This window comes from Saccostrea cucullata, unplaced genomic scaffold (genome assembly GCF_032062105.1).
Source record: "Saccostrea cucullata isolate Sc308-1 unplaced genomic scaffold, CSIRO_AGI_Scuc_v1 ctg695, whole genome shotgun sequence".
Taxonomy (NCBI): domain Eukaryota; kingdom Metazoa; phylum Mollusca; class Bivalvia; order Ostreida; family Ostreidae; genus Saccostrea; species Saccostrea cuccullata.
In genome coordinates this window covers 21,462-29,916 of record NW_026930941.1, presented here as the reverse complement: position 1 = coordinate 29,916, position 8,455 = coordinate 21,462, and the positions used below count along the sequence as shown (strand labels likewise).

The following is an 8,455-nucleotide window of genomic DNA, read 5'->3' as shown; positions in this document are numbered from 1 at the left end:
GTTAACGATGCCCCAACATCGGTCCACATCGGCCAAGTATTCCTAAAAGTATCAGTCACATTATCCAGCGATGTGCATACGATGGGCAACCAATGCGTTTTATGAGAAAAATGGCGTGGTTGCCGGCCGGACTTACAAAGGCCCAGCGATGCATTGCTTATCATAAAACGATGTTCCAGGATAATCGGCCGATGTATATTACATCGCTCATACATTGGTGAACATCGTTTGTACATCGATCGACTACGGGCCAGTGTTTGGTCGAACATCGCCCGATGATCGGTCGTTATCTGTTGAACACCACTAAACTCCCCGATGACCTCAGATTCAACGGATATTGGACGATGCTCGACCATACATCGGCCGATCCTTGAAAAATGTGTTAATGATGGGTTGCCGATGAGGAGCGATGTGAGGCATCGTTGGAGACATCGCTGAATTTTAACTACGAATTATTTCCTACCGATGACCCCACCGATTCGCAAAATTGCCTCAGACACCGTCCGATCATTAGTGGTGCCCGGCCGGCAACCACGCCATTTTCATCAAAAAACGCATCGGTTTCTCATCGTATACCCCATCGCTGGATAATGTGACTTATACTTAAGCAAGACAGCGTAATTTCTCTCTCGCACATATACAAGTACTTTTGACAGTTTTAAAGATATAACCACAATTCGTAAAGAAATATTTTGTCATGCTTATAAATAATTACATGTAATGACTATCTCGTAAAAATAAGATGTCGCGAAAATTAAGTGATCTACAGTAATTTGAAAATAGCTTGAACGATATGCGAAATCTTGTTAGATTAATCGTGTTCCTCACAGACTTCGTCCTTATCTTAGATGAAGGTATGGAACTTGTACTTTCAGTATCTAAGATAAAAAAAATGATTTAGGATGAAAATGACACTCAAGACAAATTTGAGAGAAAATGAATAACGCACTCAGTGGGGAAAATGCAATTATCTTAATTTGGGTATGGGGAAATACTAATATGGATAAATATTGACATAACTTGATAAAAATATCATCAAACGATTACGACATCACAATCAATTCATGAATAAAGTGGACAGCGTTTTTCGATGTAATGAAATTTAATTGTAGTAAAATAACAAATACAATCTAAATTGGCGATGAGAAAATTAATGGAGCTTTACTTTAAAGGTATTTCACAAATATAGATTTTGGTTCACAATATTCATCTTGTAAAATAGGAAAAGACTATTCAAGTCCATATCAACAATTTATCATCGATAGTATTATGTCTAAGTGTAGGGTTAATCTATCAGATTCAGAAATTACATTTACTACAGCAAAATTAGTAACACATTTATACACACCAGGTATTGAGTTTTAAAAAAATCAGTTGATTTTTTTTCAGAGATTTAGCAGGAGTAAATTCTGAAAATAAAGTTTAATAGCTAGGTTGCTTTTTAATATTTTTTATCATATATACGAGTATATTTTTTTTGTAAATGGCTAAAACCCCGAAATTTCATGTACATGCAATAAAATAAGTTCAATGATATTCAAAAATCTGAATATAAATATAGTTCATGTAGTTTGTGATGTACATTTGTAACAGATTGGTGTATGTATTTCATACTTAATAGAACTCGTTCGATTATGACATATTAGTTATGCCTTTTTGGCTGGTATAATTCATTTTTAAAATGAACATTTTATATTTTTGAGACTGATTTCCGTGAAATCTAATTAAAATTGCAACAAGATATTTGTTAAACCACAAAGCATAATTTACTAGTACGTGTGTATTTGGACTTTTTTCCCAAAATGTGTATGCACTAGTATTACACAGATCTGTATTAGAGGGAAATTGGATACCCCAACATCCATCCACGTCCTTAAAATACTCAATGTGCCAAAAATTTGCAATAATTTATTTCCACTCTTTATCTTGCTTAGTGAAACAGTCATCACGCAAATTGACTATCATTATACTGTATATATAACTGTACAACTTTCCAAAAAACAAAAGAAATTAACAAGCTTCATATATTACGCATTTAAAAATCATCCTGCATATACTTTCATTTACTATCATTCCGGACACAAAAGTAAAAGGCGAGAAGTAATATTAATCCATGCAGTAGGTCACTTCTGCAGCAGTGGGGAGATCTTATCTATATTAAGCTTTACACATATTAGAGATTCGCAAGCACACAATGCCCGCTGAGTTATCAATCATCCTGAGTCAGGTGCACGCATACACATGTATTGTAAACAAAACAGCTAGCCTAGACATGAAGTTTTGTTCTCTGTTTTCCAAATTGACTTTAAATTTTATAGCACATCTGATTACTAAGCCCATTGTTTTATTGTCTAAATATACTGTATCAAAATTTTTGTCTGTTTTTAACCACCAGAATACCATCATGTTTTCTCATCACATTGCAGACGCTTTATAGTAGGGAATTTCCTGTCTTAAAATTAGAAAACATGCACAATGTATGAATACATATCAGAATCGGTATGATCATTTAGGTGACAGATGCCTAAGAGGAAATTAAAATGACATACTAAAGTTGAATAAAGAGTGATTGTGGACTATATTGTCAAGAATTATGATTTCTTTATAGTAAGTTTAATGGGGAACTATTTTCTTATTCGCAATGCTCATTTTCCTTGGCAGCTGTTTGTCAGTTGCACTTCCTGTCTTGGCCCACTGACATAGACTCGTTGATATAATCAACTCCCAAAAACCAGCCTGATATTTATAAAAAAGATTGTTAGAATGAAAATATTATAAACATATTTGAAAATAACTCGCTCCATAATTTTACCTATGCAGCTTAATAATGACACATTTCTATAATTTGATAATAATGATGGGTCACCTTTTTTAAATAAAGGAAGTACATTAGCTACCTTCCACTGTTTAGGAAATAAACATTCCCTTAAAGATCTGTCAAACAAAATACACAAAGGAAAAGATACGCTAAAAACCTTAATAGAATGTCATTTGGTTTCATCTTCAAGCCCTTAATTGTTTATACACTCCATACAAAAAATAAAGACTTTTCGACTTCACTTATTATGGACACCCAGACTTCAAATCGACATAAAATATGCGCTTCTCAATTCTCTAATCCTTGCCATTCAAAAACAGGATCTGTACAATCTCTACATGAATTGTGTCTCTGTCTTTTTAGACATTTCCACCATCATTATAATTTTTTTTTCCCGTGGTGTACTGTAAACGTATTATATTTGGCTGTGTATTCTTTTAGCGCCTTTGGCGGAAAGAAGCTTTCGCTAATTCAACTACAACGCCAAATGTCTTGCACATATACTCAATAAGAACATTAAGAAATGCGCTAAATCAAATCTATGCTAACTTGTTCAAAAGTCAGTTTCCGCCAAATATCGTACACGCCAAATATAATACATTTACAGTATATCTCTGAAATATGAGGGAGGACAATCCTCTTGTCATTTAGCCCCTTTAATTGGTTCCCCTATAAGTTTCCTAAATTTTCCCAAATATGTTTTTTTTTAACTATTAATTTTATTAAAACAAATGGAATCGGGTCCTTTAATAAAAAAAGCGACTTTAGCAAAGGTTAAATAGACAAATTAGACCGATACACAAAGTGATTAACAATATAAATTTATCACCATCAATATTCACACAATATAATGCAAAAAGCTTGGATAACGGCGTATAATTACAGACAAGCTGAAATATATGCTAATATGTAAAATTGAGTAATGTTAAGTACTCCTTATTCATTATTTTAAGAACCCTTATAACCCTTGTAATATATATATTTATAATTTAGAAGATGATGAGAATTGTAACAATTTGTACTGATCAACATGCCGTAATGCTCACTTTTTAACATCTGGAATATTCCATTTCTTCTATCCTTCTGAGCATCAATAAAGCTGATATCACGTGGTTTTGAATAAGCAGGAAGGTATTTTAAAATACCCTAGCTAGTTATATTTGTTAGAATATCGCCGCACATCATTTCGTTTAGAAACATTTTCCCAAAGGCTTTATTTCTTTGTGAGTATTTTGTTATTTTTTTAACCTTAGTTTTGATGGGCGCATTATCACAATCAGCAACGCAAATAATTGGTCTCGTAATAGAGGAAAGTATTCGAGCAATGTATATGGGTATTATAAGGAAGATAATTTGTAGTGTTTGTTTTTTGTTTTCTTTTACAAATTGATTTTCAGCTGTGAGAGTCGCTTCTGACTTTGCAAAAAAAAAAAAAGAAATGATGACATCCATTGGTTAATCGGACTATTGGTTGTCCGAGGGCTAATTAGGACACGTTACTGTCTTTCATAAAACCAAACTTGATCTTGCACAGGATTCGTTATCTACAAAGCAATTGTTTTTGTAGTATTATTCTGAAAAAAAAGTAATAATGTATGCAGTTATGGGTACTAGTAAACTGTAATGTCTTGACTGCAGTTACATATATTTATATTTGCAAATGTTTTCCTTTATATAACACTACTGAACGCAATGCGTATCTATAACTGTATAAATACCGGTACGGGGTCAGGAGGTAATAAATGTGCGTATGAATAAACGTTCGACGTCATTTCTCAGTGATGTCATAAAGGGTCGACACATGTACAGTGGATTACATACAGGCCGTTATGTTTGAAAAATAATGCATTTAACACGTTGAAAATCATAATCAGGCAAACTTAAAGTATGAATAAGTCACAAATGTAAATATAAATACTTAGGTATACTATTGATGTCTAAAAGACGGTTGAACTCGATGCGGGTCTGTTATTAGTATTTGGGGCTGCTTGAGTTTCTGAGGGCAAGGAGCACCATGCTGACTGCGTGTTTGCCGACACAAGATTTGATGGAGAGTGAGTTATATTTTTGTGCTTAGTGTGTGGGTGTGGCTGTGAGCAAAGGATACAAGTGTGACTGTACTGACATTGTTATCTTGGACATGCGCCTTTATAATTAAAATCATAACACTTGAGTGCAGGGGGATTGGGTTCTGATCCCTGCACAGTCTGTACCGTCATAGGTCTGTATTACATATAGAGCAACCACAACTCTTGGTCAACTACTGCAAATGATAATACAGGATTACGCTCTTTTTTAAGACGGAACTGGATGTCATAGTCCCGTCAGCCCAACCCCATAATACGACTGGCGCCTATAGCTAACCGTATTGTGTGCATATATTTTAACAAAGATACTGCTGCATGGGGATAAGCGGATGCATAAATCGTTGAAAAGATAAAGAAAGCGTCAGTCCATACTTGTATGTCCATAATGGGTTTTGCTTTAGGCTTATTCGTGACTGCAAGTTTCCCGCCTTTTAGAGAAAAATATTTGGTGTCATCATTGTGGTCAGTTTCTGGGACATTATTAAGCAGTATACCCAAATTTATGTACTCCCCATTGGGAATCTTTATTTTTACATTGTTAGGGACGTTATGTCCTAACTCATTGTCGTAGCTGGGCACAGCTGCCTTACATGCACTAGAAATAATTGTATCACCTGACGTTTCATCCAAAATAGGGGAGGGTGCTGGTTCTACTACACCCCCCTGTGATTCCTTTATCAAAGCTGCTACGCTTTCAGTGACCTGTCTCAGTTGGTCTGCAGTCAACACTGCTGGTTGCGGAGATGCTGGAAGACTGCTAACTTGTAGCTGAGAATGGTCATGTGCTGAAGGATCCAACAGCAATGAGGGGACAGCCGATGCTGCAGCAACAGCATTCGCCGATCGAGGACCGCGTCCTCTCCTTTGACCTTTCCTTGGCGTGGGCTGACTATTGCTGTTTGCTTTGAACTTCGGCATTCTGTCTATCTGTGGTCGTCTCGCATTAAAAATATAGAAAATATCCTTTACAAAAACAGCAAAAGCTCAAATCACCCGTAATTATAATTCTGTGTAGAATCAAGAATGTTATTATTAGGCTATTAAGAAATTATATAAACACGTGCTACTCCACATGGCCGCATGGCGGCATGTTTTTCCTAGATTTTTTGTTTGTTTGAACCTAGCTGCAGATCTGTAGCGTTATGGTTTTATATATTTGTCTTTAACCATAACGCTACAGATCCCGTAGTGCAAAAAAAGTGCAATTTACGGCGCAATATTTTCTGCGCTCTTTTGGGGAGAATTTCTCCACTTTTTAGCTTTGGTCAATCAACTACCTTTCACTCCCTAATTCTAGACACATTCTATAGCCATTATGTATAGTCTATCCACCTCCCAACCTTTATAGTTGTCTCCACAGGCAATAAACTCGCCGGATATGAATTTTCAGTAATCTAACAAATAATTTTAATCAAGCGAGTTTATCACTTGTAGAGACGACTATAAAGGGTGGGAGATGGATTAAATATAAGGATTAATTAAATAATGTGTCTAGAATTAGGGGTTGAAAGATAGTTGATTGAAGGATGCTGGAAAGTGGAGAAATTCTCCCCAAAAGAGCGCAAAAAATATTGCGCCGTAAATTGCACCTTTTTTGCACTACGGGATCTGTAGCGTTATGGTCAAAAACAAATATATAAAACTACATATCTGCAGCTAGTTTGAACCAATCCGTCGAAACTATAAAAAATATCTATGCATCGAAGCGTAAAAATGTGCTAAGAACCTTTTCCAAAACTTATGAAACTAAGATAAATATTTTTTTATAAGACAGACCAGCTAAAACAATGAAAATGATTTGCTGATTCAAAAACACATATTTACCTTTGAAAGTTTCAGCGTCGACTGATGACACAACGTGGTGTGACGTCAAATGTACTATTAGGGTAACACTAATAACCCCGGGAAAGAGAGGAATAATTCTATACGGGTTGGCTAACATACACTGTCAACCGAACCCGATCGAAATAAAAATGTAAAAAATAAGGTACATGTATTTCACTTTGATAAATGGCTTTAACCTTGATTGGTTAAATCCCAATAAACACGGGTTGGTACTCGTGAGATCTTCTCGTGACCAACCCGTATTTATATCCCGATAGATGTTTTAAAATGATACCTTATTTCTTAAGTATATGTAGTGATATTTTTTCCCTTCTTTTTACGTGTCTGAATACTACCTGAATTTATGATACATAATTTTGATTTATCTTTACAACAAACCTCTAAAGAAATGATTTAAGGGATAAAGAAATGAGTCCTACTTATTGTCAGAACTGTAAATTAAAAAAAAAAAAAAAAAAAGAAAATGCATTAGTTCTAGTTTTTTTTCGTATTGAAACTGATGTAATGATGCTTTTTTTTATTATTCTGACAATTTCCTTTATTTTAAGGTAGCAGGTCAACTCTACAGGATGTTTTACTATGGAAAATATCGAGGAAAAAGTTAGTTCTGTACCAGCTATAAGGTAAAGTTACGACATTTAACCTGAATGTGTATGTATCAACTTTGTATTGATTTTTTTTAAATGAAACTTTAACTTAAGTTCCCAGGGAAAGAAAATGCACTGGCTCATATTTTTTTCAGAAAAAAGATAGAAATAATGCAGAAGAATACGAATTTTTTAATCCATATGAATATTAACTGATATCTTTACAGTGCTTAATTATGTTGTATTTAAGATTCTGATTACTTGTCTCTTGCAATTGTAGGCGAGTTTTTGATGTAGACAGTATGGAATCGTGCCTAAGTTCCCTACTAAAATATTTTGTCAGGATTCAAGAAGAAAGGAAAGAAGCTCAAATGGGTTTTAGGTCCTTCTGTCGTTGTTGTCGTCCAAATTTATATCAATGTCGATACTCGAGATCTCCGTCTTCGTTCACAGGTGAATATGAGATGCGTTTGAAGACGGAATTCCCAAATTGGTTAAAATATTCTCGATGTTGGTACTTTAGATCTCTGTCTTTGTTCACAGGTGAAAGTGAGATGCGTTTGAAAACGGAAATCCCAAATTGGTCAAATTATTCTCGATGTGTTTACTTGACATACCCGTCTTTGTTTATGGATGAAAGTGAGATGAGTCTTAAAAAGGAATGGCCAGATTGGTTAAGTTATTCTCTGTATGGGTATTCAGGGACAAATAATGATTGCAAAGGCATTTGTCATTCTCCAAACACGAAATACACAAACATAAAACTCGAATCGGGAATCTCAACGTATTATAAATTGAGAAAAATTCAAAAAGACTTTAAGAGAAATGATGAACTTTATAATTTTCGATTTCCAGGGGGCGTAAAATCAAGTTATGAATTTTATTCCAGGAATTGGAGGGATATGTAAAAAAAAAAGCATCTGGTCCACATGTCGTCAAAATACATACCCTTTCAAAAAAAACTAATTATCTAACTTTAAAAACTTGGTAGTCTTGTCTGTAACACATGTAAGTTTTCATGGCTACGGGTTAAAATAAAACAGGAAATAAATAAATTCTAAATATGGATTTATCTTGGAAAATCCATGATTAAAAGAATAATGCTTTGATTACTTTTA

General features: G+C 34.5%; 1 pseudogene; it reads right to left on the bottom strand.

Moving 5' to 3' along the window:
- Positions 1 to 4,755: 4,755 nt before the first annotated feature.
- On the bottom strand, positions 4,756 to 5,741 carry LOC134230685 (uncharacterized; annotated as a pseudogene).
- Between the last annotated feature and the right edge of the window lie 2,714 nt (positions 5,742 to 8,455).